At 43.7% G+C, this 7,527-nt stretch overlaps 1 long non-coding RNA gene across 1 annotated transcript; it reads right to left on the bottom strand.

Annotated features, from left to right (window-relative positions):
* Positions 1 to 885: 885 nt before the first annotated feature.
* Positions 886 to 5,685, bottom strand: LOC137477598 (uncharacterized). The gene is made up of 4 exons (XR_011001081.1): positions 5,344 to 5,685; positions 4,831 to 4,947; positions 4,301 to 4,336; positions 886 to 1,054 (listed from the first exon to the last, which is right to left on the bottom strand). It is a non-coding gene; the product is annotated as an uncharacterized lncRNA (long non-coding RNA).
* Between the last annotated feature and the right edge of the window lie 1,842 nt (positions 5,686 to 7,527).

Here is a 7,527-nt window from a genome sequence, read left to right as displayed (position 1 = left end):
CATGAAAACTGTTTAGGCTGTAGTTCACAGAACTTCTACCCCAACAGTGACCTGGGAAATTCTTCACTGCTTTTTGTCCCAACTACTCCTCTGTTCACACAATGCTTGAAAAGTCCTACACACAAAAAGAGAAAGGAAAAAGGAGAACAAAAATAATCTAAAAGGGACACAATTTTTGTCCCTTTTTTTTTATCTAGTGGTCTGAGCTTAGAGGAAATTACAACCAGTCTTCCTAGTTATTTAGGTCCTTAGCTCTTAGGGTCAAGGAGATGAGAGATTTTGTTTGTGATCCTTGATAAATGGTTTCAAGGACACCTTTCTATATGGTATACTTTGTTTTGTTTGTTTGTTTGTTTTTAATTTGTAGCCCCATATCACACCCTTAATTTGTTTGAAGTATCTTTTCTCTAATTTTCAAATGGCACCAATCTCTCTTGTGTGAATTTGGAACTACTCAGAGTCTTCACTGTCTTAAATCTGAAGATAAGTGGGGGCATTTTTCAGTCCGTGGCTGTTCTTTGGGTCAGACCTCCAGATTTGGATCAGTGCTGTAGAAGCAGAAGTCTCTGTGGCAGCCATCAGTACTGAAAAAAATTAATTTTCAACTCCCAGCTCTATAGTCTTTCTCATTTACTCCATGGGCACTAGGAAGGGAGAAGCTGGTGAACTTGTTCCTGCTTTAGGAATTCATGAGGTTGAATATGTGTGGCAAAATCTGTGTTTTTTCATTATCAGAAAACTTTATTCTAATAAAATTAATTCTCCATAATTACTCATTAAAAATATAAAAATAATTCCCACAAACAACTATTGTTCAGCAAAGAAATATTAACCAAAAGCTCTTCTATATCAGATGTTTTCATTGCATTCCTCTCCCTTCTTTGGTTATCAGTCCCTCCTGGATCTCGCATGAAACGAGCATGATAGGTGTCATCTCCCTCCTCAGCTCCCTCCTTTCTGAGCCAATGGTTAGGGTCACAAAAAACTCCCAGGGCACTTGGCAATCTCCTGCTGGACATCTCATCTGGGAAGACATGAGAACCACTGGCCAAAGCTGCAAAAAAATTTGAGCCCATTTCAAGGTTTGAAGGGGAAGCAAAACAAAACAAAGCAAAGCAAAGCAAAACAAAACAAAACAACAACAACAAAAAAAAAAAAAAAAAAAAAAAAAACCAAAAAAAAAAACCCTGTACTAATTCCCTGTGTTTCTGCTGACTCAGCATCCAGACAACTGGAAATTTCTCCTTGACTTGGAGCGATGTGTCCAAACAGAAAGCCTGGACCTGGCCACATTTCTGTGTTTAAAAAAGTTTGTAACCAGACCTCCACTTTACTGTTGGCCTGAAGCCAGTACTCACAAAGTGGAATGAAACCTCTCTTTGATTATTTAGTACAGCCCAGAAACTAGAGCAGAACTGATCAGAGCCATGGATTTGGATGAGAATATTAGGGGACAAAGAGTACACCCTACACTGGGCAATAATGCCAAGGGGCAACAAATAACACTGCAGGGTCATAATTATCCACATTCCCAAGGTTCTGCTTCAACCAGGGACTTCTCTTGCTGCTCTTCACAAATCAATCAGGGTGTCCAAGCAAGAGGCGAGTCTCCCCAAATTCTGGTATGAATGCTGTGGATTCAGCAGAACTGTGCTCAGACTTCAAGCTCCAGGAGATTTCCATGTCAGTAGTTTTGCTAATTCAGTCCTTTTTCTACACTTTCCTCAAAGCCCTCTCCCATAAGTAGTTAATCTGCTGGAGTTGGCCACATAATCAATTTACCATCCCCAGGCTTGGCTGACTTTGATAAAGAGGATTTAGGGGGTTAATTTGAGCCCTCATATTTCTGAGGGGACGCTATACTTAGGAAACTTTCTGTGGTACACTTCAGCATGGATTAGTTGTTCTACTTCCCATAAAGCCTTATGTCTGCCAGCTTGCCTAGGATTAGAACTAAAATGGAGTCTGTAGATCCCATTGCCACAAATAGAGCTTCTGCACTAGGGCTGCTTTGCTTGGGATAGGAGCCAAAGTTATAAATATTGAGGGCTTGATTTTTCAGTCCATCACAGTTGCAGTGTATATATATATATGTATATATATATATATATATATATATGTGTGTGTGTGTGTGTGTGTGTGTACATATATATACATACATAGATACTTGCTTATGTGTGTGACACTTCACACCCATGGCCATTCTAAATGCACACAAGCAAACTTTTCATGCTGTCCTTGGAAACTTCATATGACAGGACAGAGTCATGCTACTATTAGTGACATTTTGGAACACAAATTAAATTAGAATTTTTGTCTTCAGTGAGACAGGTTTGATGATTTAACTCTCAAAGGACACATGTCTCTGTGGTGGCTTTGTGTGACGTTCAAAAGGAAAGATCACCCAAAGACCTGCACCAAAAGGGAGGCTCTTCTATTTTACAGTTTCAAATTATACTTCTAACACTGCATAACTGTGCTGTCTGCTTTCCCTGGGAGTGGCTGTTCCTTGGGAATACAGAAGGAAAATGTCAGAGTCAGACTAGTCATCTTGTTATGTGAAGCCTGTTGCCTCTTCCTCTGGCTTGTTTGTAGACCCTGATTAAATCTTGAAAGAAGCACGGCTGTTCCTGGTACTAACTGCCAACCTACTCTTTAAATGAGCAAAATTAATTCTTCGTGTTGGTTATGTTGCCACTCATGAAAGATGGTGAATGGGCTGTTTGCCAACAAAGGTCCACAGGCAGTGAAGGCTGCTGGTGCAAACATTCAGCAGCATGTCTTGAAGAAGTGAGGGAAAGAGCCATCAGGGCTTTGGGGTGCTGTTGGCCATGGGCTGACTGATCTGGATACCTGAGCTGGAAAATGGTCCTGAGGGACTCACTGTGGAAAGTAGGAAAGGGAGGACTAGCAGAGAGAAGTTCAAAACCTCTGTGTCTGACACTCTCTGAACCTGGTGGCTACTCCTAATGGTTGCAGGAGCTGCACAGACATGTGGGTGCTGCTGAGAAGCAGAATTACATCCCCATCTCTCTGAATTCCCACTCTCCTGAAAAAGATTGTGATGAAAAAGTATCTTCACCCTCCTGTTTTTGCAGGCTTGAAAGAAATTAAATGGAGACAATACAAGTGAAGGAGCACCCAAAGAGGAAACCTCAAAAGCTGCTACAGGCAGAGGCAGAAAATCCTCTCTTTGTCCAGCTCAATCTTGCCTTCTCTTGCAGACTATGGTAGTTCAAAAGCCCTCCTACTGCAGAATCCCAGGCACAGGTGGAAGGGCACTAATATAATTATTTTTTTTCTTTATAAATCTATGGTGGTAACACTTGAAAATCCCAGCCCAATCTCAGAAGGTCCCTATGAGGGTATCCTGTAGATAGGTCAAAGGAAAAACAGCTATAGCACTAAAAGTTTTTGAATTTGAGAGAATATCCCATGCATCTGTCTTAAATCTGCCCACTTCTTGCTGTGTGGGTCATCCTTATGCCAAGTTTTCCTTGTAATTCAGGAGCAAAAAATATACTCCAGGCTTAGTGCCATGCAGTGAAAACACATGTCTTGTCTGTACATAATTGTACAGAAACTGGAGCCTTTTATTTTTCATGAGAACAGGCCCATGACAATCAAATCCTGTCTTTCTGAGACACTTATCTGGCATCTTGTCACATAGTTTCTGTGGATTTCATATGTCTGATTTAACTATCCCCAAACTCCTGCAAGACTGGGAGGTACTGTTGGCTTTTTGAACTGATGAATTCTTCCATATATTTATTTATTTATTTATTTATTTATTTATTCCCCTCAAAAATACTTACTAATTTCAAGTAACATCACTCATGTTGAATTTCTTAGGTTAAGAACTAAATTGGTCTGACATCTCAAAAAAATATTCATGTTTTTATTTTGAAACATTACATAGATGTGTCTATATTTAACTTTTTAAAAATAGAGATAATACTTTTCTCCCCACCTTTTTGAGCCATGAATATTAAACAAAAAGGCTTTTTTTGGACTAGCTGGGCATTTATATTTGATATCCCAATAAAACAAACAGCTTTTTGTTGTTGATGCTTTACTGGAAATGTTTCAGATGAACCCCAGTCTACGTATTTTTACTGTATCTTGGCTTTTAAATCAAAACATTTTTTCATCCTGTTATCACCTATTATATCAACTAAGCTTGTGGCATAGGTGATTTAAATTCCTTGCTGAAGGTCACACAGGGCACTGGTGACAGAGAGATGCACAGAGTTCCCCCAGTCCTGGGGTACTGCAGAAAAGTGCATGAACTGGGACTTACCTCTATTTCAAAGCTTTCTCCAAAGATCTTTTCACTCTGCAAAGCAAGTGAAATTCTTTTCAAAACCTACCCAATGAAACTGGACTGTCATAACTGGTGCCAAGGATTTTTCACTTTTGAGATATTCTTTTTTTTTCTTTTTTTTTTCTTTTTTCTTTTTTGGGAAATTATCTTTCACACATGCTTTCCCTCTCTCTCTCTCCCCTCCCCCACATATTTTAAGTTTCTGGTTTTTTTCAGCATATATCTGGAAGATTTGTCATTTGAAGAGCATATTTTTTCTTCTGTTAGGAATGGGTAGTGGTCTGGCAGGCCTGGCCTTGCCATCTGCCCTTTCAGTGGAAACGCTGAAACTCTTGCACTCCCAACTTAAGCCATGGAGATGACCTTCTGCCACCTTCCTTTAGTGTGAGATCTGGGGGCTGTTATTGCACATAAAGCAGACAGGCCTACTGCACGTCTGTTAAGGCTGGATTCATGGTGGGGAAACCCAAAGGTATCAGGACCCCAAGTGCTCTCCATGAGCCTACATTCCTTGCTGTGACTGGACCCAGTGTAGCTGCTGATGGCATGAGACCCTGCCTCCACATCGTAGCTGCTCTGCTTCAGTGTCCTGAGCAACCAATCCCCTGGTGAATTTTCCCACCCTGTGGAGGGAAATTAAATTCTTTGTCAGGGCTGGGAAATCCCCAGAATGGCCTTAAACCATGTTCTTCAGAACCTCGTTGACACTTTGCAGTGCCCTCTGTTCATGCCCGTGCGTGCACACGCACAGAGCACTTTGCTGCTCAGTCCTCCCAGGGGGGAGCCCTGAGAGTTTATTTTACAGTAACTCTCATTCTGGGTAAAACATGGCTCTCTCAGACCCTCTCAGGGATCAGATTCCCCTTCTGGGCTAATGTTGGCACTCTCCAAAAGCAGCAAGAGATACTAATTTCCTTGGTCAAAAACCTTCCCTCTGTGTCTTCTTCCACCCGGTTTACTCATTGCAGCTCCCAGCTGGACATACCAAGTCAGCTGGGAGGACCAGTATCATAACTCACCTCCTCTCCCAGATATTTAAGGGAAAATTTGCATGCTTTGGTCAGAGAGTGGTGATTCCCAAATGGTCTGCCATCTTGACTTAACAGGCTACCCCCACCAGGTACTCCAGGGGTCTGGATGACAGAAGGATTTGGGAAAATTCACAGATGACCCTGGTTCCTCAGCAGTGTGGAGCTGGGTTGCAAGGTGACCTGATGCTGATCCCCTCAGGTGGGCTCCCTGGCTTTGCTTCCAGCTCTCAGGGAGGGCTGAAGGCTGCTCTGCTCCTCTGTCAAACACTGCATACAGCCATAACACCGCTCTTGCTTGCAAGCCCTGCTGCCTCCCTCCCCATTCCTCTCCTGGTGGGACACCACGGAGGCTGTGCCATTGGAGTGAGCTGGCAGGGCATAGCAGGGGATTGCACCATAGCCCCTCCTTGCACCAGGAAGGTGCAAAGGTGCTGACTGCAGTCAGAGCTGCTTCCCTGTCCAGTTTGTGAGTTGGTGTGAGGGAGGTGTCTGAGGAGCACTAAATCACCTGGCTGAGCTAACAAACAGGTGGGATCCATGTGGGCCTTCAAGCCACATGACAGTGCTTTGAAGTTTTCTGCAGAAATTTGGGAACCAGTATCCTGTGCACCACTGGTTTTGACTGGCAAAAGTATTTCAGATGCTCTGACAGTTTCAATAAGAAGTTTCAGGCTTCACAAAATACCATTGCCCATAAATTCCGGCCTTCTCTAATTTGGTACAGGCTTTCCCTGTACTAGTCATGTTGCAGAACTCCACTGGTTTTCTTCTGGTTTTGTGTCCTGAAAAAAGGATTTGGGGAGGAAGCTGTAAGTGGGACTGATCTGAGGAGAGGCAGTGTGGTGGGGAGAGGGTCAGTGTTTTAGCAGATACATGGGCCAAAGCTTCCCCTGGTGAAAGGCAGACTGGGAAGCAATGCTGTATGCATCCTCAAGGTGAATGGAAGTGCTTTCCCAGCTGTGCTCACCTGCATGTTTCCTAAAGATCCAGATGAAGGGAGAGCCAAAGTTTACTGAGAAGAGCACGCAGGCTGCCAGCTGGGTCAGGAACTGTTCCCATGGTCACATGGAGTTTACAGGACAAAGCAAGAGACACACATTTGCTGCAAATGTCAGATCAGGAAACAAGTTAAACTGGGAAGGAGAGAGGGGAAAAAGAAATGGCAGGAAAGAGGCTTAGCTTCAGGTAGAGATACCACAACCTCCAAGAGAAAGGTGGTGAACTGAGGCTTGTGTTGGTTTGAACAGGTAGGACCATGTTTCCCTCTTCAGACTGGAGTTGGGAGAAAAGATATGATGGTGCCTAGGAGGCTGATGCTGGGGTATTTAGGCTTCAAACTCTCTCTAGGGGCACTTGGTATCTTGCCCAATCCTTCAGGAGGCTCTTCCATAACACACCAAGTGCTGGCACAGAATGCTCCTGTTCCTGTGGGATGGATACAGGACCTCAGAGTAGAGGGCAGTGTGTTGTTTTGTCCAAAGGCATGCAGGAAGTAGACCTTCAATGAGAATTTTCTATTTTTCTGAATGCCCCCCAACCAAAAAGCCCCATTTTAACATGAAGGTTGTGCTGTCCAATCCTGAGTCTGCTCCATCCTGATTCATGTCACCAAAGATGCTTTTACTGGATGCATCTTGGTTTTTTCACTTCCCTCTGGAGCCCTGCCTTCCACGGGGATTTCTCTTGTGTCCGCAGTAAAGTTTCAAGGACTCACTTGCCCTCTGGCCCAAAGGTTTGGACACCTGCCTGCAGTACTGAGAGGCGCTGGCTGGGATTTCCCCAGCAGCCCACAGCCGTCAGGTGCCCAGACTGCCCACAAGGGAGGAGTGCCCCGATTCCTCAGGCTCCCTTCAAATCCTCCATGAAGAAGCCAAAGGCTGCCCAGACCAGGTGTTCTGCTGGTTCCAGAACCACCAAATGCAACTGCCTGTCGCCTGAGGGAATGCAGAAGCCGTTGCTGCTGCTGGCAGCCAGCTGAAAACTGCTGATGTCCCCAGCCTGTCTGCAGATGTGCCTTCCTCTCACTCCCAGACCTTTCCAGACTGGTGGAGTTTGTTGGGTTTTGGTGTGGTTTACACAGATTATTTGGGAAAGTTTCTCACACCAACTTACCCCTGAAGTTCCCATACAAAAAAAAAAAAAAAACAAAAAAAAAAAAAAAAAAAAAAAAAA

This window comes from Anomalospiza imberbis, chromosome 7, assembly GCF_031753505.1.
Source record: "Anomalospiza imberbis isolate Cuckoo-Finch-1a 21T00152 chromosome 7, ASM3175350v1, whole genome shotgun sequence".
NCBI lineage: Eukaryota > Metazoa > Chordata > Aves > Passeriformes > Viduidae > Anomalospiza > Anomalospiza imberbis.
The sequence above is the reverse complement of the archived record's forward strand: the minus strand, read 5'-3'. Positions and strand labels throughout refer to the sequence as shown.